Source organism: Phascolarctos cinereus, unplaced genomic scaffold (genome assembly GCF_003287225.1).
Source record: "Phascolarctos cinereus isolate Bilbo 61053 unplaced genomic scaffold, phaCin_HiC Scaffold_726;HRSCAF=1367, whole genome shotgun sequence".
NCBI classification, from domain to species: Eukaryota; Metazoa; Chordata; class Mammalia; order Diprotodontia; family Phascolarctidae; genus Phascolarctos; species Phascolarctos cinereus.
In genome coordinates, this window is record NW_027556098.1 from 232,882,199 (window position 1) to 232,907,617 (window position 25,419).

Genomic DNA, 25,419 nt, shown 5'->3' on the forward strand with positions numbered 1-25,419 from the left:
ATGATGAAATTTGACCTTGATATATTGTCACAATTTCTTGGAAAGATACCATTTGTATATATACAATTATCTTATTATTTACTTGTGTTCACTCTTTAATCTTCACATCCATCGCCAATGTCACTTTACTTATTTTCATCCTTTCTTGAAATGAATCATAGATATGTCTGTGCCATCATTCTCAGTCCTCTTGCTGATTCCATCAGTTGCTTCAGAAAAAAAATCATTCCTGAAATGTCATTTTGTGAAGAGCAGCTATAATCCATAAATTTAATGGCAAGAAAGTAAATATGAGTCAGGAAAGGATAGTAACATAGTGTTGTGGTAACTGGGAGAAAAGATCCAGTAATTCAAATAACAGTTTGTGACTGCTATCATGAGAAACTAAATGAAAGTACAAACTAGAAGGAAAAGCCAAGAGTTTAAAAATTAAAGCAATATTAACTATACATGTAATTGTTTCATCTCAAATGATTATGTATATACTTTATTATAATTTACCTTTTAATTAAAATTTTATTAGTTCTTAATCAAGAAAATTTTTTCAAGTAGCTCATGAATAGCTAATAAGTTTTTTGCCTTTCTTATGTTCATTTTTCTTTTACTATGTAGATCAAGTTTGTGCTATAGTGATAGGAAATGACTCAGATGTCTACAATTCCTGAGATTTAGTGTTTGGCAAATAGAATTCTTGGTAAAGTCTTTATCTTTCTGTGACCTAATATAGGGTTTGTCTTCTTATGCCTCCTCCTTTTCCATGTGTACTAGTAATCTTGCTTCAGCCATCACTTATTGCTTCATATCTGGGTAATATAATTTGCCAGTGTTTTTCTCAGATGCCTTAAATCCATTGGCTTGTTTTAGTCTCCAATTTTCAACTGCTTCAGTCTTTTGCTAGATGAACTAGCTGAGGCAAGTACATTTTTGTTTGCATAATTTTTATTTTCCAGGGTGATTAAATGTCTCCATGTGTCATGAAAAATGGTAAATGTTTATAAAATCTGACTATATGTAAAACATTATTCTATAGGTGAATTCAGTGGGCAGAAAGTTCTATCAATTGTGTAGATTTCCTTTGGTAAGGGTGCAGTAACTCTAATTTTATTAATTATCCTACAGCTAATATTTATATAACACTTTAAGATTTATAAAGTATTTTGTATATACATATATACATACATAAATATATACACACACATACATATATATATAAAATCTCATTTGATTTGGAAGAATGCTAGCTGAAAGTTTTATTTTGAGTTATAAGTAGGACAAATTTTTGCCCTGATATTTTCACTACCTTTCTGTCATTTATCTTCACAGCATTTTTAAACTACCAAGTAAACTTTTACTTATTTTTTAATTTAATATGTTATTTTTTCCATGATTACATGCAAAAACAATTTTAAACACTTGTTTTCTTAAAATTTTTGAGTTTCAAATTCTCTCCCTCTCTCCCCTTCCCCCTTCATTGAGAAGGCAAGAAATTTGATATGGATTATACATATTCAGTCATGCAAAACACATTTCTATGTTAGACAGACAAAATAAAACAAACAAGAAAAATAAAGATGGTAAAGAAAAAGTATGCTTCAATCTGCCTTTAGACTCCATCAGTTCTTTCTCTGGAGATAGCATTTTTCATCATAAGTCCTTCAGAATTGTCTTGGATCATTGTATTGCTGAGAATAGCTAAGTCATTCACGGTTGATCATCATACAATATTGCTGTTATTATATACAATGTTCTCCTGGTTCTGCTCATTTCACTTTGCATCAGTTCATGTAAGTCTTTCCAGGACTTTCTGAGAGCAACCAGACTGTCATTTCTTATAGCAATCATATATATAACTTGTTCAGCCATTTCCAATTGATGGGCATCCCCTCAATTTCTAGTTCTTTGCCACCACAAAAAGAGCTGTTATAAATATCTTTGTACATATAGCTCTTTGTGTATAGTTCCAAATTGTTCTACAGAATAGTTGAATTAGTATACAACTTCACCAACAATACATTAGTTCCTCAATTTTCCCACATCCCTTCCAACATTTCTCATTTTCATTTTCTGTCACATTAGCCAATCTGATAGGTGTGAGGTGGTACCTCAGAGTTGTTTTAATTTGCTTTTCTCTAGTCACTAGTGATTTAGAGCATTTTTTTCATGAGACTATAGATAGATTTGATTACTTCATCTAAAAATTGCCTGTTCATATCCTTTGACCATTTATCAATTGAGGAATGGCTCTTATTTCTATAAATTCAACTCAACTCTCTCTATATTTGAGAAATGAGGCCTTTATCAGAGAAACTCGCTATAAAAATTTTTTCACACAGTTATGATTACTATGTATTTTCCTCCATCCTATTTCCCCCCTGTTTATCCTACTCTCTCTCTCCTTTCACCTTGTCTGTTCCCTAAAGTGTTCTGACTTTTACCTTCCCCAATCTGTCCTACCTTCTGTTAGCCCTTCCCCCTTCTCTTATCTCCTTCACCTCCTACTTTCCTGTAGGTAAGATAGATTTCTATATTCAACTGAGTGTTGGGCTGGAATCAGCAAGGCTGGAACTTTGAGGCAATTCTAGGTTGTCTGCTTTTCCTTCCCTTTAGCTTTCTTCAGCTCCTTGTAGATGGGTGCTGTAGGGTGTTTATCTGCATGGGGCCCCTTGCAATGCTACCTCCCTCATTTCTGCTAATGCACTGGGAGATTCCTTTGAGGTAGAGTACTGAAGCACCTGGTGGTTTTCTGAGCTGATTTCCAATGGTTCCCTGCCCTCACTGAAACTCTTAGAAGTCCAGGTGTTGGTGTTTGCCTGGTCTACCACCTGTGCTTCAGGAGCTCCTCCTGGTTGACAGTTGGAGGCTGTAGGGTTCTGACAGTTTTCCTGGTGTTGGGTTGGAATCAGCAAGGCTGGGATTTTAGGACTCTAGGTTGCTTTTCTTTAAGCTGATTCTGATGAGAGTAAGATTCATAAACTCCCTCCCACCTCCCCCATTTCCCCCTCCACTATAAAAGTTCTAAAGCTTTCACATCTCTTTTATATGAAATAACTTACCCCATTCTACCTCTCCCTTTCTCCTTTTCCCAGTATATTCTTTCTCATCCCTTAATTTTATTTTTTTAGATATCATCCCATCATATTCAACTCCCCCCATGCCCTCTGTCTATTCATACTCCTTCTAACTGCCCTAATAATGAGTTACAAGTATTTTCCCATGTAGGAATATAAACAGTTTAACTTTATTGAATCATTTGATTTCTCTTTCTTGTTTGCCTTTTTATGCTTCCCTTGAGTCTTGTATTTGAAAGTTAGATTTTCAATTCAGCACTGGTCTTTTCATCAGGAATGCTAAAAGTCCTCTATTTCGTTGAGTATCTACTTTCCCCCTGAAGGATTATATTCAGGTTTGCTGGGTAGGTGATTCTTGATTGTAATCCTACCTCTTTTGCCCTTTGGAGTATCATATTCCAAGCCCTCTGATCTTTTAATGTAGAAACTGCTAAATCTTGTGTATCTTGACTGTGACTCTGGGATATTTGAATTATTTTTTTCTGGGTGCTTGCTATTTTTTCTTCTCGACCTGGGAGCTCTTGAATTGGGGATAATATTCCTGGGAGTTTTCATTTTGGAATCTCAGGAAGTGATCAGTGGATTCTTTCAATGTCTATTTTACCCATTGAGTGTAGAATATGAGGGATGTTTTCCTTGGTAATTTCTTGAAAGATGATGTCAGTAATGTGGAAGTATATTTAATATGATTGTACATGTATAACCTATATCAGAATTGTATACTGTCTTGGGGAAGGTGAAAGGGAAGGAGGAGGAAAATTCAGAACTCAAAAATCTTATAAAAGTGAATGATGAAAATTAAAAAAAAATTAATTAAAAAAAGAAAGATGATATCAGAATAATTTCTGGTGCCAAGATGGTAAAGTGAGAAAGGAACCTTTGAAGACCTCCCCATTTCCCCTCTAAATAACTAGAAAATGCCTCAGAATTGATCTAGGAGCAGGTAAGCAGATCACCAGCATGGCAGGAAAGGTCTGTCTCTTTGGGGTGGGAGGGAAGCAAGGTCTAAGAGCAGCAGCAGCCAGCCTCACAGCAGGGGACTTGCAGCAAGGCTCCAAGCCTGGGGAAATGCAACAGAGAGGCCCTGCCCTCCTGCAAACCAGTGGCACCTAGGCAAGTGAGCAGTCTGGGCAGCTGAGCAAGGCCCCACTCTAGGAACCCCATTCCCAGCACAAGCTACCAGTGAGGCCTCCACCCCATTGCTGACAAGTAATGAAGCCCAGTCCTAGGGCTGGCCAACAGTAAGACCCCATCCCTGGGACCTGCCAGCAGAGAGACTTTGTTTCTGTAGCAACCCAACAGCAGGGCCCCTCCCCTGGGGCAGGCCAGTAGCTAAATCCCACACCCAGGAGAGGCCAACAGGAAGCCCCCCCCCCAGGGAAGCCTACTCTCCAGTGAAAGCAAGCAGCTAAGCCCTGAGGACCAGTGAAAGCCTGCAGTAGGACCCTGAACCTTGGCACAAAAAGCTTGAGTGCAGGGCCAGAGCCCAAATCTTGCATAAAAACATCAAGTCACAAAAAAAGGCAGAAAAATGAGCAAAAAACCAGCAACAACAAAAAAAGAACTTGACTATAGAAAGTTACTGTGGTGACAGGGAGGATCAAGGCATAAACTTAGAAGAAGGCAATAGTGTCAAAGTACCTATATGTAAAGCCTCAAAGAAAAATGTAATTTGGCCTCAAGCCCAAGAAGAATTCTCAGAAGAGCTTACAAGGGAATTTATTTTTTTTTTCTCAATAGGGTTCTTTATTTTTTTTATTTTTAAATTTTAATTAACTTATTTTGAATTATCAACAATCACTTCCATAAGCTTTTGAGCTTTTAGTTTTTCTCCCCTCCCCCTCCCTCCCCAAGAAGGTTCGCAATGTGATATAGGCTATACGTATACATTCCTATTAAACATATTTTCACATTAGTGATGTAAGGAAGAATTAGAAATAATAGGAGGAACCACCAGAAAGAGGAAACAAAACACAACAGAAGAAAAAAAATCGCAAATAGTATGCTTTGATCTGCATTCAAACTCCATAGTTCTTTCTCTGGATGTGGATAGCATTTTCCATCATGAGGCCTTTGGAGATATTGTATTGCTGAGAAGGGGTAAGTCTATCAATATTAGTCATTGCACAACGTGGCTATTACCATGTACAACATTGTTTTGGTTCTGCTCACTTCACTCAGCATCAGAGCATACAAGTCTTTCCAGGTCTTTCTGAAGTCAGTCTGTTCATCATTTCTTATAGCACAGTAGTATTCCATTACATTCATATACCACAACTTGTTCAGCCATTCCCCAATTGATGGACTACAAGGGACTTCAAAAAGCAAATTAGAGAAATAGAAGAAAAATTGTGAAAAGAAATGAGAGTAATGTAAGAGAATCATAAGAAAAAGGAGTTAATAGCATGGGAAAAGATATGAAGAAATTTACCAAAGAAAATAACTCCCTTAAACATAGAATTGGCCAAATGGAAAAGGAAGTATAAAAGCTTGCTGAAGAAAATAATTCCTTAAAAATTAGAATTGAACAAGAGGAAGCTAATGACTCTTGAAAACAAAAGGAAAAAAAAAAGGAAATGTGAAATTTCTCATTGGAAAAACAACTGAACTAGAAAATAGATTCAGGAGAGATAATATAAGAATTATTAGACTACCTGAAAGCCATGATTAACAACAACAACCACAACCAAAAGAAGCCTAGACACTATCTTTCAAGAAACTATCAAAGAAAACTGCCCTGATATGTTAAAACCAGAGGGCAAAATAGAAGTCGAAAAAATCTACCAATCACTACCTGAAAGAGATCCCAAAATGAAAACTCCCAGGAACATCATAGACAAATTTCAGAGCTTAAAGATCAAGGGGAAAGTACTGCAAGCAGCCAAAAAGAAACTATTCAAATATTGTGGAGCTACAGTCAGGATTACACAGGATTTGGCAACTTCCACGTTAAAGAACCTTAGGGCTTGGAATATGACATACTGGAAGGCAAATAAGTTAGGATTACAACTAAGAATCAGCTGCCCAGCAAAATTGAATATAATCTTTCAGGGGAAAAAATGGAGATATAATGAAATAGAGGACTTTCAAGCATTACTAATTAAAAGACCAGAGGTCTTTTAAGTCCAGAATATCAAGGGAACTGATGAAAAGAAAGGGGAAGGTGGCCTAGCTATTCCAGATCTTAAATTGTATTATAAAGCAGCAATCATCAAAACTGCTTGGTACTGGCTAAGAAACAGAGTGGAGGATTGGTGGAATAGGTTAACTATGCAAGATACAGTAGTCAGTGACTATAGTAATCTATTATTTGATAAACTCAAAGACACCAACTTCTGGGATAAGAACCTATTCTTTGAAAAAAACTGCTGGGAAAACTGGAGAAGAGTATGGTAGAAATTAGGCATAGACAAAAATTTCATACCATATACCAAAATAAAGTCAAAATGGGTTCATGATTTAGATATAAAGGCTGATACCATAAGCAAACTGGGAGAGCAAGGAATAGTTTACCTATCAACAGAACAGAACAGAAGAATTCATGACCAAACAAGAGATAGAGAACAATACAAAAAGCAAAATGGATAACTTTGATTACATTAAATTGAAAAGTTTTTGCAAAAACAAAGACAATGCAACTAAGATGAGAAGGAATGTAGAAAATTGGGAAAGAATTTTTACAACCAGTCTCTCTGATAAGGGCCTCATTTCTAAAATACAGAAAGAATTAAGTCAAATCTATAAGAATACAAGTCATTCCCCAATTGATAAATGGTCAAAGGATATGATGAAGAAGTTAAAGCCATCTATAGTGATATGAAAAAATGCTCTAAATAACTATTGATTAGAGAAATGCAAATCAAAACAACTCTGAAGTACCCCATCACACCTATCAGATTGGCCAACATGACAAAACAGGAAAACAATAAATGTTGGAGAAGATGTGGGAAAGTTGGAACACTAATGCATTATTGGTGGAGTTGTGAAATGATCCAACCTTTGGAGAGCAATTTGGAACTATGCCCAAAAGTCTATAAATATGTGCCATACCCTTTGACCCAGCAGTAGCACTTCTAGGGCTATATCCCAAAGAGATCATACAAATGGGAAAAGGACTCACATGTACAAAAATATTCATAGTAGCTTTTTTTGTGCTGGCAAAGAATTGGAAATTGAGAGGATGCCCATCAATTGGGGAATGGCTGAGCAAGTTGCGATATATGAATTGTGCTATAAGAAATGATGAACAGGCTGACTTCAGAAAAACCTGGAGAGACTTGTATGGTCTGATGCTGAGTGAAGAGAGCAGAACCAAGAAAACATTGTACATAATAATAGCCACGTTGTGCGATGACTAATATTGATAAAATTAACCCTTCCCAGAAATACAAGGATCTAAGATATCTCCAAAGGCCTCATGATGGAAAATGCTATCCACATCCAAAGAAAGAATTATGGAAGTTGAATTGCTATTTTTTTTCTCATCCATTGAGTTTTGTTTCCTCTTTCTGGTGGTTTCTCCTATTGGTTCTAATTTTTACTTACAACATCACTAATGTGAAAATATGTTTAATAAGAATGTGTACATATAGCCTATATCAGATTGTGCACTGTCTTGGGGAGGGTGGTGGGGAAGAAGGGGGAGAAAAATTTTAAACTCAAAAGCATATGGAAGTGATTGTTGATAAATCAAAATAAATTAATAAAAAATAAAAAAAAGAAATAGAGGAATTTCAAGCATTCCTAATTAAAAGATCAGAGCTGAATAAAAATATTTGACCTCCAAATATGAGCCTCAAGGGAAAATTAAAAAGGTAAGAAACAAGAAAGAGAAAACATAAGAAATTCAATAAGATTAAAGTGTTTATATTTCTATATGGCAAGACAATATTTATAACTCTTAAGAACTTTATTACTATAACATCAGTTAGAATGAATATATATAGACAGTGTGTGTGGCTATTGGATGACTTTAATGAAATGATATCCCAAAAGACAAAATAAAGTAGTGAGAAAGAAAATTGGTCTGGAAGGAGGGGGAAGATTGAATGGGGTAAATTAGTCCACATAAAAGAGGCAGGAAAGAGCTATTATAATAGAGGGGAAGATGGGGGGGCAGGTAAAATTTAAACCTTAAGTCTTTTCAAAATTGACTCAAAGAGGGAATAACATACACATTCAATTGGATACAGAAATCTATCTTACCCTATAAGGAAGTAAAAAGGAATGAAGATAATAGGAGGGGGAACTAAAAAAAAAGAGGGTAGATTGGGGAAGATGGTGATCAGAAGTAAAACACTTACGAAGAGGGAAAGAGTGGGGGGGTAATAAACAGAGGGGGATAAACATGGGGGGAAATAGCATAGAGGGAAATACACAATTAGTTGTCTTAACTATAAATGTGAATGGGATGAACTCACCCATAAAACAGAAGTAGATGGCAAACTGGATTAAAAAACAGAATCCTACAATATGTTGTTTACAAGAAACACATTTGAAACAGAGATACACACAGGGTAAAGATAAGGGGCTGGAGCGAATCTATTATGCTTCAACTGAAGCAAAGAAAGCAGGAGTAGCAATCATGATCTTAGGCAAAGCAAAAGCAAAAATAGATCTAATTAAAAGAGATAAGGAAGGAAACTACATCTTGCTAAAAGGTACAGTAAGACAATGAAGTCATATCAATACTAAACATATGTGCACCAAATGGTATAGCATCTAAATTTTTGAGGCAGAAGTTGAATGAGTTACAGGAGGACATAGATAATAAAACTATACTTGTGGTGGACTTCAACTTTCCCCTCTCAGAACTAGATAAATCTAACAAAAAAAATAAACAGGAAAGAAGTTAAGAAGGTGAATAAAATTCTGGAAAAGTTAGATATGATAGATCTCTGGAGAAAATTGAATAGGAATAGAAAGGAATATACCTTTTTCTCAGCAGTACATGACACCTACACAAAAACTGACCATGTGTTAGGACATAAAAACTTCGCAACCAAATGTAAAAAAGCAGAAACAGTAAATCCATCCTTCTCAGATCATAATGCAATAAAAACTATGTTCAATAATGGACAATGGAGAAATTAAAAATTATTTGGAAATTAAATAGTCTAATCCTAAAAAATTAGCGGGTCAAAGAACAAATCAGAAATAATCGATAATTTCATTAAAGAAAACGACAATGAGACATACCAAAATTTGTAGGATGTAGCTAAAGTGGAGCTTAGGGGAAAATTTATATATCTAACTGCTTACATCAATAAATTATAGAAAAAGCATATCAATTGAGCATGCAACTAAAAAAAAAACTAGCAAAAGAACAAATTAAAAATCCCCAATTAAACACCAAATTAGAAATCCTGAAAATCAAAGGAGAGATTAATAAAATTGAAAATAAGAAAACCATTGAACTAATAAATAAAACAAAAAGCTGGCTTTATGAAAAAACCAATAAAATAGATAAATCATTAGTTAATTTGTTTAAAAAAAAGGAAAGAAGAAAATTAAATTACCAGTATCAAAAATTAAAAGGTTTAATCACCAGCAATGAAGAGGAAATTAAGACAATTGTTGGGAGCTATTTTGCTCAATTTTATGCCAATAAATTTGACACTCTAAATGAAATGGATGAATATCTACAAAAATATAAATTACCCAGATGAACAGAAGAAGAAATAAAATACTTAAACAACACAACCTTAGAAAAAGAAATTAAACAAGCCGTCAATGAATTTCCTAAGAAAAAATCCCTAGGATCAGATGGATTCACAATCACCAAGATTTAAAGAACAATTAATCCCAATACTATACAAACTATTTGGAAAAATAATTGAAGAAGTAGTCCTGCCAAATTCCTTTTATGACACAAATATGGTGCTGATACCTAAATCAGGAAGAGCCAAAGCAGAGAAAGAAAATTATAGACTTAATGAATATTGATGCAAAAATTTTAATTAAATACTAGGAAAGAGATTACAGGAATATAACACAAGGATCATACACTATGACCAGATGGGATTTATATCAGGAATGCAGGGCTGGCTCAATATTAGCAAAACTATCAGCATAATTAACCATATCAATAACAAAACCAATAGAAATCACACGATTATCTCAATAGATGCAGAAAAAGCCTTTGACAAGATACAGCATGCATTCCAATTAAAAACACTAGAGAGCATAGGAATAAATAGAGCTTACCTTAAAATGATAAGTAATGTTTATCTAAAACTATCAACAAGCATTATCTGCAATGGAGAGAAGCTAGAAGCCTTTCCAATAAGATCAGGGGTGAAGCCAGGATGTCCATTATCATCTCCATTATTTAATATTGTACTAGAAGTGTTAGCTTTAGAAATAAGAGAAGAAAAAGAAATTAAAGGAATTAGAATAGTCAATGAAGAAACAAAACTATCACTCTTTACAAATTACATCATGGTATACTTGAAGAATCCTATAGAATAAACTAAAAAACTAGTTGAAATAACAGCTTTAGCAAAGTTGCTGGATATAAAATAAACCCATATAAATTGTCAGCATTTCTATATATTTCCAATGAAGTCCAGCTGCAAGAGATAGAGAAATTCCACTTAAAATAACTGCATCAAATATAAAATACTTGGGAGCCTACCTGCCAAGACAAACCCAAGAGACATATGAACACAATTACAAAACACTTTTCATGCAAATGAAGTCATATCTAAACAACTGGAAAAATATTAATTGCTCATGCATAAGCCAAGCCAATATAATAAAAATGGCAATTCTCCCTAAGTTAATCATTTATTCACTTCCATACCAGTCAAACTATCAAAAAGGATTTTATAGAGCTAGAAAAATAATAACAAATTCATTTGGAAAAACAAAAGCTCAAGGATATCAAGGGAATCAATAAAAAATGCAAAAGAAAGTAGTCTAGCTGTACTAGATCTTAAACTGTATTATAAGCAATAATTATCAAAATAATCTGGTACTGGCTAAGAAATACAGTGGTAGATCAGTGGAACAGACTAGTTACAAATTACATTACAGTAAATGACCATAGTAATCTAGTATATGATAAACTCATAGATCCAAGCTTTTGGAATAAAAGCTCAGTATGTGACAAAAATTGCTGGGAAAACTGGAAAACAGTATGACAGAAACTAGGTATAGATAACATCTCACATGATATACCAAGATAAGGTCAAAATGGGCACATGATTTACACATAAAGGGTGATATCATAAACAAATTAGAAGAGCATGGAATAGTTTATATGTCAGATTTATGGAAAAGGGAAGATTTAGGACCAAAGAAGATGTACAGAACATTACAAAATATCAAATATATAATTTTGATGATATAAAATTTAAAAATTTTTGCACAAACAAAATGAATGCAACAAAATTATAAGGAAAGCAGAAAATTGGGAAAAAAATTTTGCAACAAGTATTTCTGATAAAGGCCTCATATCTCAAATATATAGAGAACTGATAAATGGTCAAAGGATAGGAACAGGCACTTTTCAGGCAAATAAATCAAAGCTATTTATAGTTATATAAAAATGCTCTAAATAACTTTTTTTAGTGCTTACATTCTTTTTTAAAAAATTTCTTTATTTTTAGTTTTCAACATTTATTTCTACAAGATTTTGAGTTTCAAATTTTCATCTTGCCCCTCCCCCACCCCAAGATGGCAAGCATTCTGAATATCTCTTCTCCTAGTCTGCCCTCCCTTCTATCTCTCACCCCCTTCTCTTATCCCCTTCCCCTTCTACTTTCCTGTAGGGCAGGATATATTTCTGTACCCCATTTCCTGTATTTCTTGTTTCCCAGTTGCATGTGAAAATATATATTTTTAAATATGTGTTTTTAAAACTTTGGGTTCCAAATTTTCTCCCTTCCTCCCTCCCCACCTACCCTCATTGAAAAGGCAAGCAACTCAATATAAATTATACATGTGCAGTTCTGCAAAACATTTCCATAACAGTCATGTTGTGAAAAACTAACTCTACTTCCCTTAATCCTATCCTGCCCCCCCCTTATTCTATTCTTTCTTTTGACCCTGTCCCTCCTCAGAAGTGTTTGCTTCTAATTACACCCTTTCCCAAACTGTCCTCCTCTGTATCATTCCCTTGCTCTCTTGTCCCCTCTCCCCCTATTTTCCTGGAGGGTAAGACAGATTTCCACATCCAAATGAGTGTGTATGTTATTCCCTCCTTAAGCCAAATCCTATGAGAATAATATTCACTCATTCTCTCTCACCTTCCCCTGTTTCCCCTCCACTATAAGAGCCTTTTCTTTTCTATTTTTTTGTGAGATAATTTACCCCATTCTATCTCTCCCTTTCTCCTTCTCCCACTATAATCCTCTCTCACCCCTTAATTTTATTCTCCAGATATGACCCCTTCATCTTCAACTCACCCTGTGCCATCTATCTATCTATCTATCTATCTATCTCTATCTATCTATCTATCTATCATCTATCTAATATGTATACATATTAGATACATATATACATGTAATTTTTTTCCCTCCAACTACCCTAATACTGACAAAATATCATCTTTCCATGCAGGAATGTAAACAATTCAACCTTAATAAGTCTCTTATGATTTCTCTTTCCTGTTTACCTCTTCATGTTCCACTTGAGTCCTGTATTTGAAAGTCAAATTTTCTATTCGGCTCTGGTCTTTTCATCAAGAATGCTTGAAAGTCCTCTATTTCACTGAATAACCATTTTTTCCCCCTGAAGGATTATACTCAGTTTTGCTGGGTAGGTGATTCTTGGTTGTAATTCTATCTCCTTTGCCCTCTGGAATATTATATTCCATGCCCTCTGGTCCCTTACTGTAGAAGCTGCTAAATCTTGTGTTATCCTGATTGTGTTTCCACATTCTTGAATTGTTTCTTTCTGGCTGCCTGCAATATTTTCTCCTTGACCTGGGAATTCTGGAATTTGGCTACAATATTCCTAGGAGTTTTTCTTTGGGGATCTCTTTCAGGAGGAGATTGGTGGATGCTTTCCATTTCTGTTTTACCCTCTGGTTCTAGAATATCAGGGCAGTTTTCCTTGATAATTTCTTGAAAGATGTTGTCTAAGCTCTTTTTTTGATCATGGCTTTCAGATAGTCCAATAATTTAAAATGATCTCTCCTGGATCTATTTTCCAGATTAGTTGTTTTTTTCCAATGAGATATTTCATGTTCTTTTCTCTTTTTTCATTCTTTTGGTTTTGTTTTACAATTTCTTGATTTCTCATAAAGTCACTATCTTCCAATTGCTCTATTCTAATTTTTAAGGAAATATTTTCTTCAGTGAGCTTTTGGACTTCTTTTTCCATTTGGTCAATTCTGCTTTTGAAGGCATTCTTCTCCCCATTGGCTTTTTGGACCTCTTTTGCCATTTGAGTTAGGCTATTTTTTAAGGTGTTATTTTCTTCAGTATTTTTTTGGGTCTCTTTTAGCAAGCTATTGACTTGTTTTTCATGATTTTTCTTGCATCACTCTCATTTCTCTTCCCAGTTTTTCCTCTACTTCTATTACTTGTTTCTCAAAATCCTTTTTGAGCTCTTCCAAGTCCTGGGAATGATTCATATTTTTCTTGGAAGCTTTGGATGTAGGAGCTTTGACTTTTTTGTCTTCTGGTTGTATGTTTTGATCTTTGTTACCAAAAAAAGATTCTGTGGCCTGACACTTTTTTTGAGGTTTGCTCATGATCCCAGCCAATTAGTTGAGTTGTAAACTCTTTATTAAGGTAGAAGTCTGCTTCCAATGTGGAGAATGTACTGTCCCAAGCTTCAGGGGTTTGTGTAGCTTTTTTCAGAGATACTTGTAGGGACCTGTAAATTTTCAGTTCTTCCAAGGTGGTATGATAAGGGGCAAGGTGTTTACTCCTTTCCTGGCCTGTGCTCTGGTCTATTAGGAGTGACCACAAGCAGTCTTTTCTGTCTTGGAACTGTGAGGAGGATTTTCTCTGCCACCACTACAAGCTCCACCACGCCAGTGCTCCTCCTTGCCCCAGGACCACCACCCAGAACTGTGACCCAGATCCAAGCATGGGCAAAGCAAGAGATTCCTGCCTCAACACTGGCAAAGAGATCCCTGCAGTCCCACTCTGATTAGCCACTCAATTCCCCCTCAGTCTGTGGGCCAGAAGCTCAGGAGGCAGCAACTGCCTCAGGGCTGTGCTCACTTGGGAACTGAGGCTGAGACCTAGCTTCTCTCTCATCACAGAAACAGACTTTTCCCACTGACCTTCTAAGTTGTCTTTGGCGTTCATGGGTTAAAAGGTCTGGAAACCACCACAGCTGCCCACGATTCAGTCCTCTGAGTCCTGCTCCAGGTTTGCTGTGGCCTGCACGCCCATGCCAAACTCTGCTCCTCTCCCAGCCTAGCGCGATATACCTTTCTGATCAACCATCCAGGTTATCTTGGGCTGGAAATTTGTTTCACTCTGTCTTTTTTGTGGATTCTGCTGCTTTAGAATTTGTTTAGAGCCTTTTTTTTATAGGTATTTGGAGGGGTTTGGGGGAGAGCTCAAGCAAGTCACTGCTTTCACTCTGCCATCTTGGCTCTGCCCCGCCTCTAAATCACTTTTGATTAGAGAAATACAAATAAAGCAACTTTGAAGCACCACCTATCAGATTGGCTTATATGACAAAAAAGGAAAATGTTGGATGCTGGAGGTGTATGGGAAAACTGGGACAATAAAGAACTGTTGGTGGTATTGTGAATTGATCCAACCATTCTGAAGAGCCATTTGGGACTATGCCTAAAGGGTATAAAACTGTGCATGCCCTTTGATCCAGTAATACCACTGTTAGGTCTATATCCCAAAGACATCCAAAAAAAGGGGGAAAGGACATATTTGTCCAAAAATATTCATAGCAACTCTTTTTGTGGTGGCTAAGAATTGTGAATCAAAGGGATGTCCATCAATTGAGGAATGACTTAAGTTGTGGTATATGTTTGTAATGGAATATTATTTTGATTTAAGAAATGACAAGCAGGATGATTTCAGAAAAACCTGGAAAGACTTACATGGACTGATGCATAGTGAAGGAAACAGAACCAAGAGAATGTTGTACACAGTAACAGCAATATTGTTTGATGAAGAATTGTGAATGAGTTAGCTATTCTCAGCAATACAATGATGTAAGACAATCCTAAAGGACTCTTGATGGAAAATGCTGTCTGCCCCCAGAAAAAGAACTGATGTTGTCTGAATATGGACTGAAGCATGCTATTTTTCACTTTCTTTCATTATTTTCTTTTTCTTTGAGTCTTCTTATACAAAATGACTAATATGGAAATGTTTTACATGATTGCCCATGTATAATCTATATATGATTGCTTATCGTCTTGGGGAGGAGTTTGGGGAGTGGAGGGAAAGAGGGAGGGATAGAATTTGGAACTCAAAACTTTAAATAAAAATGTTTTTTAAAGAAGAAAAAAGGAAAGATGATTTCTAAACTTTTTTGTCATGACTTTTAGGTGGCCTAATAAATAAATTCTTAAAATCCTGGATCTATTTTCCAGGTCACTTGTTTTTCCAATGATATATTTAACATTTTTTTCCTATTTTTTCATTCTTTTGATTTTATTTGATTGTTTCTTGATGTGTCATAAAATCATAAGTTTCCCTTTCCCAGTTCTAATTTTGAAGTTGTTAATTTCTTAAGTGAGCTTTTGTACCTCCTTTTGCATTTGGCCAATCTTCCTTTTTATGAATTCTTCTCTTCAGTGAATTTTTGTACCACTTTTGCCATTTGGCCCATTCTGCTTTTTTTAAGGTATTATTTTTTTTTCAGTATTTTTTTGTGCCTCCTTTACCCCAAGGTCTTCACACTTTTTTCACTTTTTTTTTTGCATCAATCTCATTTCTCTCCCCAGTTTTCCCTCTACCACTTTAACTTGTTTTTTTGAAATCCTTTTTGAGCTCTTTCATGGAGTGAGGCCAATGAATTTTTTTTTTTTGAGGCTTTGGATGTAGCCGTTTTGACTACATTGTCTTCTTCTAAGTTTGTGTTTTGATCTTCCTTGTAACCATAGTAACTTTCTATAGTCAGGATCTTTTTTAGCTGTTCGCTCATTTTCCAGCCTATTTCCTGACTTTTAACTCTTATGCTAAAGTGGGGCTTTACTTCTGGAATGGAGGAGGCACTGTCCCATGCTACAGGCTTTTTGTGTAGCTGTTTTCAGAGGTAATTCTAGGGAACCAGTAAGTTTGGTATGATCTAGGGAGAGGAGTGTTTACTACTCACCTGGCCTGTGGTCTGATCTGTGAGCGACCACAAGTATTCTCTGCACCGCCCCTTCCCCCCCCCCAAATCTTCAACCAAGGTCCCAGCTTCCCTAAGGCCAAAAACTCTTCTTTACCCTGGAACTGAGACCCAGTACTGTGACCCCACTCCAAGTATGGGCAATGCAACAATCCTACCCCTGCTGCCAGCAAAGGCACCCTTGTAACCCTATAGTCTCCTTCTTACCTCTTGGGATTGTCTGAAAACTGCCACTGTCACCATTGATTCAGTTGCCCCCAAGGCCTATTGCTGGTTTTCTGGACTGAGCTCTAGCTCTGTGTAAAAGTCTGTTGACTTTTCCTGCTAGCCTTCTAAGTTGTTTTGGGCTGGAAAACTGTTTCATCTAGTCCTTTTGTGGGTTTTGCCACGCTAGAATTTATTTTGAGACATTATTTAAAGTTGTTTCTGGAGGCTTTAGGGGACAGGCAAGTCCTTGCATTTTTCTACTCAGGGTCCCAGGGGGATTTTTCTAGTGTCTTTTTCTAGTGCTATTGACTGAAGTCTCAGCCAGTTGTGTTTCCTCCACTCTTTGCCACAAGTGACTAGCACCCCAGCTCGATATAACCAATTAACATTAATTAGCTTTTACAAAGAGATACTGAATTTGAAGATAGAGCAAAAATGAAAGTTATAAACATTTCTCACAACATCTCAGGACCTTCTTCTCTCCTATATAATATCAGTCTCTGAGCAGCGGGGTCTCAGACTTAGAATATTTTCCGCATGGCCCAGGTCCCACCAGATTCCATGTATTAAGATTGCTCTGCCCTGGGCTCACCCTCCTGGAGCTTAGCAGTACCTCTTCCCTTAAGGGGCATAGGGGGTACTCTGAGGTTTGGGGGGATCTTTTCTCTAATGTCTTTTGGTTTGAGCACTCACAAATTGTGATCTCCCTGCTGTTAGCTAGTGAATAGCTAACACCCCAGTTGCATTTATCTGCTTAAATTCAATTATCTTTTACAAAGAAATATTTACTTTGAAGATGTTTGAGGTAGCCTGGTGGCACAATGGACAGAGCACTATACCTGGAGTCAGGAAGATCTGAGTTCAAATTCAACTATAAACACTTAGTAACTGTGTGACCCTGGGCAAATCACTTAACCTCTCTGCCTCAGTTTTCTCATTTGTAAAATAGGGATAATAATAATACCTACCTTCCAAGGTTATGAGGATCAAATGAGATAATATTTCTAAAGCACTTTGCAGTACTTAAGGTACAATGTAAATGCTAACTATTATAGTGAGAACAAAAGTGTAAACATTTTTCATTAATACTTTTGGGGTACACTTTCACTATATCACTTCAGCCTCTGGGGAGTTCCTACGTAATTCCTACATAGCATTATTTCATCAAGTTCATGTTTAAATGCAACATTGCTGCATTGTCTCATCAGCTACTACTGGGCTAGTTCCCAGAGGTCACTGTTAATCACTCCTTGCTCCTGGAGAATTGATGCTGGGCTGGATGCAAAACCCAGTGCAGAACTCCTGTTATCATAGATTCCTAGAGGCTTCTTCTCCTGACCTTTTAAGATTTAGAAGGTGGTAGCCTCTAAATTAATCTCTTTCACCTAAGATGAGTAAACAAATGCTGAGTCAGCAAAAAACTACCTATTTAACAGGGCCACACATCAACCTTAGGGAAGAAAAGACCCAAGACTTCTCTCTTTACAGTATTATCTGTTACTGGATGCCATCAGCTACCCAGTCAAACCAAAAACAGAGATTCCTCAAGAGAACAGCCAAAGAGAATGACTGAGACTAATTTAAGGCCTTTTGAAGGCATTTCTAGTTCTGGTTCTGCAACTGCAGCCAATCAAATAGACGGTTGTCCCTCATGTCATTAGCAGACCTGAACCAGGAACACAATGTCTGAACAAGTTCTATGGTCTCTAGAGCTAAGGTACTTCCTTTATATTTTATTGTGACTCTCATAGAAGCAGGCTCTCCAACCTCTTCTATGTAGGGAAACACTATAAGAGGTATTCTATACATGTGCCAGTTCCTTGTTCCACATACATATGTGCAAGGATAAGAAAAGTCTTTTTTAAATTAAAAAAAAAACAAACCTAAAAATTAATAATAAAAGTTTAAAAAAAATACAGTATCAGTGTGGTAAAGACTAGTGGTCTGGAATATGTAGAGTATTTCTAGTCTTTTTGTTCTTTTTTTTTGATGAGGCAATCAGGGTTAAGTGACTTGCCCAAGGTCACACAGCTAGTAAGTGTTAAGTGTCTGAGGCTGGATTTGAACTCAGGTCCTCCTGACTCCAAGGCCAAAGCTCTATTCACTGCACCACCTAGCTGCCCCCTGAGTATTTCTAGTCTTGATGGATTCCAACTACAAACCATTTAATTACTCAGGGACTCAGTTTCCTCTAATACTTGTATTATCTATCTCACAGGATTGTTGTTAGAAAAACACTTTGCGAACAGTAAAGCACCACATAAATGTGAATTATTTTTAAGTTACCTTAACTGATTGCTAACCTGTGCCTCAATTCCCTCTTTCCTACTTCTGTGGAAAATATATTAAGTACATAAAATCCATAGAATTTTAGAGTGTGAAGTAAAATGCATCCTTCCTAGTTAAAGCTGAAAAGAGAATTTTATCATAGCAAAATGTACTACCTGGATTAGATTTAGGCCAGTACATTTTAACTAACATTTATGATGTCATATGATTTTTCATATGGCAAAGGCTCTAGTTTAATAACTCATCCACAAAATATTTCTGCTTGCAGATGAGAATTGTATGATTCCGAAAGCCAGTTAATTTTTATTATTCTCTTTTTTGTCTTCAATTGTGGACCCAGCTCATTGTCCATCTGCAGTATCTGTTCCAGATATATGTATTGATGGACCAGCAGCCAACATATCAGAGTCTGGATAATAAGACATTCTTTATAGATTTTTTTTTCTGCCTGGATAGTAAGGCTAGATTTGTGAGCAGTTCTGGATCTCATTTAAGAAACTCTCCAAGGTTGATGGAAGTAGCACAAGCTTTTCCCTAAAACCTTAATATTCTTCTGGTGAGAGGTAGTGTTACATAGTGGGCAGAAAATTTGCCTTAAAGTCAGAAAGACCAGGGTTTAAGTCCTCCCTCTGGCACATACTGGGTGGGTTGCCCTGGTCAAGTCAGTTAACTTATTAATATGCTCCAGGGGTGGGGAATCTGTGGCCTTGAGGCCACATGTAGTCTTCTAGGTCCTCAAGTGGGGTCCTTTGACTGAATCCAAACTTCACAGAACAAATTTTGTTCCCCATTTCTGCCCTAGGCAACACCCTGAGACTATAAGCTGCAGAGCAGGTGTTAATGTATGTTGATAATGGGAGTTTCCTCATGGAGACCAAAGAAATAACAAGTCTAGATCCTCTCCCCAGATTCAAACTTCTGGTGATGCTGTTTGGCTGTAAGTGATGGAACATGATGGTTTCTAAAGAATTAATGTCACAGGTCACTCAAAGAGCACTGAAGAGGTGCATGGTGTGTGTGAGTAGCCTGAAGCATGTTAGCAATGAGAAATTACAAAGAAGAAGGAACATAAAGGAATTTTTTTAGAGATTTATATGACCAGAGAAGGCAATAGGTCTGTCTTTTAAGGCAGAGGATAAGTTGTAGATTGCTATCAATTTAATGTCAAGAGATTTAAAGGAAGATCCCCAATACCTTGGAGAGGTTCCCTCCCAGTGTAATATTTACAAGAGGAACAGTCAAGATCTTATAGTTCAGGATGAAAAAAACATGGATAGATTATGTTCTGTACCATGGGTAGGACTTTTCATTTCAGTGAGATCACAGATCCATCCAAGTTTCAACATATTTGTTGTCAAAGCATTCTTAAGAAGTCTCAATACTATAAATTATAACCTTAGAATTGGAAGAGATCTTAAAATCATCTACTCAGACCTCCTATTTAGAGCCATTGATTCCCTATTATCATAAACTATGTTTCCTTAAGATGATGATTTTTTTGAGGTGATGATTTTTTAAACCATGAACTTACACAGTTAAGTAACTTAGTTTTTCTGAGTTGATGTATTGTGAATTTTAAGTTTAGAGGTAGCTGGCCCTTCCTCAGTTTCTTAGAAGAGATTCTATGAGTTAATCTTCAGGGAAGATGGAAGAATATGAAGCTAAGAACTGCATAAAGAATGTCTAACCATATAAATAGACCTCTGCTATTTTTGCTCATCTCTAGAGAAGTGCCCTAGAGTGATTGTGTGAGATCAAATATTTTTAAATGTTTTAAACTCTGTAGCAGCTCTGTAATCATTAACTTTACATTAAAATGTTTCCCCAGCCCTCTAGCACTTTAAAAAACATCAAATGTTACATATCAAAATGCTTTCCTAAGAAAACACTTCTAACTATATATGTATATGTATGTATAATATGAATATTTAAAAATAATTGAATTGATCTAAAGCAGCCAACACAATAAAATTCATAAATGATTTTGAAATGTTATATAGTATGAACATGGAATTATTTCTGAAAGAGATCTAAAATATTTAGTATTTAAAATTTTCCATTCATGCAGTGTTTGTTTATTTAGATTTAGGAACCAAATTATTCCAACTATGGGCCAAAGTGATTTTATTAAATTTTTCAGTAATGAATATCAAATTAAATTGTGGTGAGGCAGTAGAGTAGGGGATGTAAGGAGACCTGAATTCTGCTTTAGGATCTGCCCTCAATTAATAATAATGATAATAATGGTATCTAGCATTTACAAAGTACTTATGTGCCAGGCACTGTGCTAAACACTTTACAATTATTACCTCATTTGATCCTTATAACAACCCTAGGAGGTAGGAGCTATTATTATCCCCATTTTCCAGATGAGGAAACTAGGACAAACAGAGGTTAAGTGACTTGCCCAGGGTCATGCAGTTAATACATGTCTGAGGCCCAGTTTGAACTCTGTTTTTCCTGACTCCAGGCCTTGTGCTCCATTCACTGAACCACCTAGCATGAATTTAGGGTTAGGGTTAGAGGTAGATATCTCCCACATTCACCGGGTTTGAGGCCTGTTGGTGACCCTCAACTTGACTTAGCCCACCTATGGAGATAGTTTTACCAAGGTGTGGCCACTGCACATATTACAGCTTCTTGGAGGCACAGGTGAGAGTTGAATGCCAGGTAGACACCAAAGGTAGATGAGCTCCTTGAAAAGGGCTGGGCAAGCCCTCACACCAGAGGTGTTAGTCCTCCCTGAACACCCCAAACACCCCATGATGTTATTACATGTGTACTGAATCCTCTGAAGTGGAGATGTCAAACACAGCCACATGTGGCCTGCAACACTCCTGAATGTGGACAGAACCAGGGAAATATCTGAAAACAGTTAACGAACTAAATAAAAATTACAATAAAACTAGATAACGTCACATTTTAAAACTCAAGCCAATCTGCAGCCTGCAGGGATCCTTATTAGTGGCCTGCCTTTTGATTTGAGTTTGACTCCACTGCTCTGGAAGGTTAGAAGCAGTACAAAAACCAACGTGGCTGCCCAGGATTATTGAAGGGGAATAACCAAAGTCTTGTCCTGCCCTCCCAGTTCCAGTGTCATAGTCTTTGTTACTGTGAAATAAGAAAGATGAGATAGTATGTCAGTGGGTGATTCAAGCTGGTCAATCAGAGCAATGTAGACGTCTGCAAGCAGACTCCTACCAGGGGAGATTGCAAGCCTGCAATTAATCCAGTTACTGGTGGACTAACATGAAAACCTAGTGAGAGCTGTTTGGAGTTTTGATAAAAAACAATTATGACATTGTTTAGCACCTTAAGTACTCTTCTGTCACAAAGAGAAACAGCTTGGTATGATGGTTACAGAGTCTTGCTTTGGAGTCAGGAAGAGATGGATCAAAGTCCCACTCCTGAGACATACTGGTCGTGTGATCCTGGGCAAGTCACTTAACCTTTTATTGTAATGTTCCAAGACTCCAAGTTGCAGAAGAGGAGCCCATCTGAACTGATTAGCTGAGGTTCCCAAAGTGGGCAATACTACCTCCTGGAGGGGATGCTAGAATGATAGGGGGTGGGCAGTACTAGCCTCGGGTGCAGTTGGGGGATATTGAATAAAAATAAGGGGGCAGTGGAAGCATAATATATAAAGAAGAGAAGAAAATTTTGAAAAAACATTCATACATGTGTCATCTATTGTGTAACTGAGTTAAAGTTGTAGTGGTTACATTATTTTTCCAAATGAACACACAAAATGCAAGTTATAACCAATCAGTGGTCAAGTCCACCAACAGGTCTTAACAAGCAAGTATAGACAGGTAAGTGTGTCATGCATTGTTGGGAAGTCCAGCATGTGCTGCAGGAATATGTGCGTGTAATGACTTGTTTACAATGTGATACTCTACACTTACATGATGCAATATTGCATCATCAAAATTTCAATGTAGGAAAAAAAATCCACAAATTTACAACAAATTATTCAATACATGTCATTAAAAATTTTGTTTTGTAATGATGCAAATTAAAAAAAAAATTAAAGGTTTAAAGTTTTCCAGGGGGGCATGGAGTAATTTTTTAAAAGGGGGTGGTAGGCCAAATAAGTTTCAGGACCTCCCTGCATTGATCAAATTGCAGGTCCAATTTTTTGAAAAAATGCTGTTACAAAGTGCTTTTTTACATTATCATTATTTTTCACAGGAGCCTTTGAGGTAGATAATACAATTATCATTATGTCCATTTTTACCAAGGAAGAGACCTCTGGTTAAGTGCTGTGCCCAAGATCACATTTCCAGTAAGTGGTAAAACTGGGTCTCAAAACCAGCCAACTGTCTAGGCCAACATTTAAGTGATTACTATGTGTGGAATACTATGCTTAATTCCTGAGAAGACATAGAATTTAGGGAAGACATGGAGGTCACAGTTTACCAATCTAAGTCTTTTTCTGTCATAAGAATCTGAGAAGATGAGTGGAGCAACTCAGAAATGGTACAGGCCCAAGAACTGTTACTAAATTCTGCTGAGGGGGAGGTGGAAGGTGGTGCGCTGTCTCTCATAAAGTTAGCTGGATATAAGATGGCCTCTCAACATTGTTGAAGGCCTAAGACCAAGTCACTCCCTTAGCAAAGAACCTATAGGAACTATATAATCATATTAGCAGCATGTTATATTGGTAGGATGGGCATGTTTAGTTGCATAAAGTAGGCTAGACAAATTTCTATCTGCCTATGTCACTACATAGATTTTACAAGATTAGTAGGTCAGTGGATATAGCCTGAGGAGTAGGTGCTATATTATCCCCATTTTGTAGTGGAGGAAAACAGAAGTTAAGTGATTTGCCTGGGGTCACACAGCAATAAGTATCTGAGGCCAGATTTGAACTCAGTTCTTCCTGACTGCAGGTCTAGTGCTCTATCCACTGTGTCTCTGAAATCTGGCACCACACATAAGCCATGCACCTGGCCCATTAAACTCATGCCTCTGCCAATTAATTACCTGAACATTGGAAGTAGAATGATGACAACTTCAATAATTGCAGTACGTATCCCAGAGGCAGGGTTATAATCTTATCAACAGAACCTGCCTAGGGGAGTGGTACCTACCCTTTCACCCCCAGGTCAGGGACTATATGAGTTTAATTTGGCCACACTCCATCTAATTACTAGAGTTTTCAGAGGCTATCTGATATAGTGATATCAGGCCATTACTTAGCCTGTATTTCTCTATAACTGCCACACAAATAGAATGAATGTTGTTAAATTTCTTGCTGAAATCTGTGTAAACTGTTGATATCGACCATTCTCTAATCTTACTAGTCTAGCTCTTTTTTTTTAAAAAATGTATTTATTACATATTTGTAGTAGTAAAGAACTGGAAATAAACACTGATTGGAGAATGGCAAAACACATTATTGCATGAATATAGTAGATTTTGTGCCCTAAGAAATGATAAATATGGAAAAATTCAGAAAAGTATGGGAAGACTTAGGTGAACTGATTCAGAGTGAAATAAACAGATCCAGGGAAACAAAATACACAATGATTGTAATGATATAAATGGAAATAATGATCAAACAAAACTGAATGCAATATATTGACCAAGTCTGGCTCCAGAGAAGAGATGAGAAACTGTACCTCCTTCCTTTCATTCCACAGGTTAGGGATTATGGATGTGGAATATTGAAAATTAATAATAATGACAATAGCTGGCATTTATATACACTTTAAAGTTTACAAAGCACTTTACCCATGTTAACTCATTTGATCTTCACAACAACCCTATAAGTGCTATCATTATCCCCATTTTACAAATGTGGAAACTGAGACACAGAGATATTAAGTGAATTGTTTAGGGTCGAATGGTAAGAGTCTGAGGTGAGATTTGAACAACTTATATTGTCTTGACTCTGAGTCTAAGGTAGTTGATTTTCTGATATTTTTCTTTCAAATCTTTGTTAACAAGGTAAAGCATGTTGGATGAATGGGGAGGGGGCATATTTGGAAATGAATGTGATATAACACCAAAGGAATTAAGATTATTCTGGCATGGCAGAGAGATCTACTGACAAAGAGGCAGTGCCCACATAGGTCCAAAGATTTTTATCTGAAACAGAATGATCTAAGAGAGGAACTGAAGAACCAATTCCTTCCTTCTACTTCCTTCTCTCTTTGAAAATTTCTGTTATCACATATACCACCAGGTAGAGTAGTGGAAAAAAGAATTGGACCAGGGGTCAGGAGGCCAGGATTCTTGTAGTTGTTAAAGAAGTTAACTACTTTCCTTTCAGTTATTTGCTATGGGCACTGGAGTCTATGAACTTTTGGGGAGACAGTGCTCATGTTTCTTCACCAAAAATCTTTTAAGAGAATGGAATGGAAAAGAGAGACAAAGTATTTGTTAAACATTTTCTGTATGTTGACACGGTGCTAAGTACTGAGGAGGCAGAAAAGTGACACCATGTTTTGCTCTCAAGGAGCTTACATTCTGTTATGAGGAGAAAACATTTATATAGGAGGATCCAGCTTCATGGAAGATAGAAAGGCCAGGGGGTACTTAAGATCTGGTAGACAAAGTACCAATGAAAATGTCAAGGCTC

The 25,419-nt window shown here is 36.6% G+C and overlaps 1 protein-coding gene across 1 annotated transcript in view; it reads left to right on the forward strand.

The window, feature by feature from the left end:
* The window catches only part of CCDC148 (coiled-coil domain containing 148), a 277,956-nt gene that overhangs the window by 58,208 nt on the left and 194,329 nt on the right, over positions 1-25,419 (forward strand). Inside the window, exon 3 of the mRNA XM_078147022.1 lies at positions 23,025-23,118. The gene's annotated coding sequence lies outside the window, so the exon portion shown is untranslated. The remainder of the gene's footprint in view (positions 1-23,024; positions 23,119-25,419) is intronic.